At 36.7% G+C, this 2,104-nt stretch overlaps 1 long non-coding RNA gene across 1 annotated transcript in view; it reads right to left on the bottom strand.

The window, feature by feature from the left end:
- Positions 1–388: 388 nt before the first annotated feature.
- Positions 389–2,104, bottom strand: part of LOC128247042 (uncharacterized) — a 31,500-nt gene continuing 29,784 nt past the window's right edge. The window contains exon 3 of the long non-coding RNA XR_008263471.1: positions 389–839. This is a non-coding gene — a long non-coding RNA (uncharacterized LOC128247042). The remainder of the gene's footprint in view (positions 840–2,104) is intronic.

The following is a 2,104-nucleotide window of genomic DNA, read 5'->3' as shown; positions in this document are numbered from 1 at the left end:
CATTTGTTTGATTAGAACGGTTGATTGGCTTCGCCGGAAGTCATGCTATTAACTAGGAAGTAACATTATAATTGACGGAAGCAAGAAATTCCAATTTTACTGTTGTAGAAGAGATAAATAAATAGATAGATAAACAGATAGACAGACAGATAGATATATATAGAGAGAGAGAAAGAAAGAAAGAGAGAGAGAGAGAGAGAGAGAGATAGAGAGAGAGAGAGAGAGAGAGAGAGAGAGAGAGGGTAGACCGTGAATGAGTATTGTTGCAATATGCAACATACTAAGTTGCAATACAATATAAAAAAGTCAAGCCTCTTTTGTTCATTCTTCTCTTTTCCACTGATTCTATAAAACACAAAATAGTGGTGATGAAAGAAGTATAGAATAGTAAAAGTATATACAGCCATTTTATACAGGGTAGACATTGAATAAACTATTTAGGGTGTAGAATATAATAACTTAACACTGCATATCTGAATAAAACCACTCGTCGTGTGGATGGCCGAGTAGTTAGGAATTGAGTTTTAATCACATGGGTTTGTGTTCGATCTTATTACTTTGAACCATGGGAAAGTGTTTTCATGCATTGCCTTGTGTTGACCCAATTCTTGTGAATGAATTTGATAGTTGAAAATTGTTTGGAAGCTCGTTGGATGGACTTCACCTTTTTGCTTGTGGCAGACATAATCCATTGCGATTTATTATTCAGATACACTAAACTGTTCTGTTGAAAATAGTCTGACGTCTCCGTCTGAAGGAAGATCTTAATGTTCTTTTACATGCTGTAACCACCAGTGAGACACAGTTTATTCTCCCTGACCTCATCAGTTTTGGCGATGCTACAAAAAAAGAAAAAAAGAACCGAACAAAAAACAAATTCTCTGACCTTTGCTAATAAATTATAAAGCAGTGATTTCTAAGCTTACAAAACTCAAATGAAACGAAGTTGAAATTTTAGGAAATAGCAAATAATTTCAAGATGGAATCCATATGAAAATGAGAAAGTCAACGACTACCGCAAATGTAAGATCGTCACCACCACCACCACCACCACCACCACCTTCATTGAACAAACCAATGGACAAAAGTGTTTCAACGATGACTATACCGTCTTTTTTTTTTATCAATCAGGCATAGTATACTTCTGTGTACATTAGTCAATGTCTGTCCTTTATGAAAATAAATTTAAGAAATTTGGTCATTATCTCTAGCAAATCGAGTTACTGCATATAGGCTTCCTCGCTGAATTAAGATCCTTTGTAGTTGTGGGATATGGCGATATAAATGTAAGCATAACAAGAGTTGGATATCCCAATTAGAATCATTTCACTTCACTTACATTACTCATACCACAAAGACAAGAACGTCCCATAACCGCAAGTTTTATTTCTTATATTGGTTTGAAATTTTGATACAAGGCCAGTAAGTTCGAAGGAGGGAGTAATTCGATTACATCGATCTCAGTGTTCAAATGTTATTTATTTTATCAACTCCGAATGGATGAGAGGCAAAGTCGACTTCGGCGGAATTTGAACTCAGAACATAAAGACGGACGAAATGCTGCTAAGCATTTTGTCCGGCGTGCTAACGATTCTGACAGCTCACCGGCTGAGGAACTACGATAACAATCCACAGACAGAGCTTGTCACCCGGTTTAACACCAACTGGTACTTTGGGTGCTTTAGCGGAGTCCACTCTGTTGCAAGCGTTCGCTCAAAATTCCCAGCTCAAGGATACCCTCCTAACCACCTCCCACAAGTCTGTAACGAGTCATGAGTATTGTTTTCCCTGCAGGCTAAAAGAAGAAAATGCATTTTGTAACTCTTTAGCAGATAGGTAGGTAGATATTACACCTACCTACCTACCTAGCTATCTACCTACTTCCTACCAACCGGCCGACCTACCTACTTATCTCTGTCTATATAAAATAACTTATGTGTGTGTATACATATATATATATATATGGATATATATGTGTGTATGACTATTGAAAAGGTTGCAAGACGCAACGAAAATTTTAGGAAAATAAGAATAAGAGATAAGTGAAAATTTTACCGGTGAGTGTGTTAAATTATAAGGCACCAAAAGAAAATGACTCTCCCCA

This window comes from Octopus bimaculoides, chromosome 2 (genome assembly GCF_001194135.2).
Source record: "Octopus bimaculoides isolate UCB-OBI-ISO-001 chromosome 2, ASM119413v2, whole genome shotgun sequence".
Taxonomy (NCBI): domain Eukaryota; kingdom Metazoa; phylum Mollusca; class Cephalopoda; order Octopoda; family Octopodidae; genus Octopus; species Octopus bimaculoides.
Note: the sequence above shows the minus strand (reverse complement) of the source record. Positions and strands in the feature narration are given on the sequence as shown.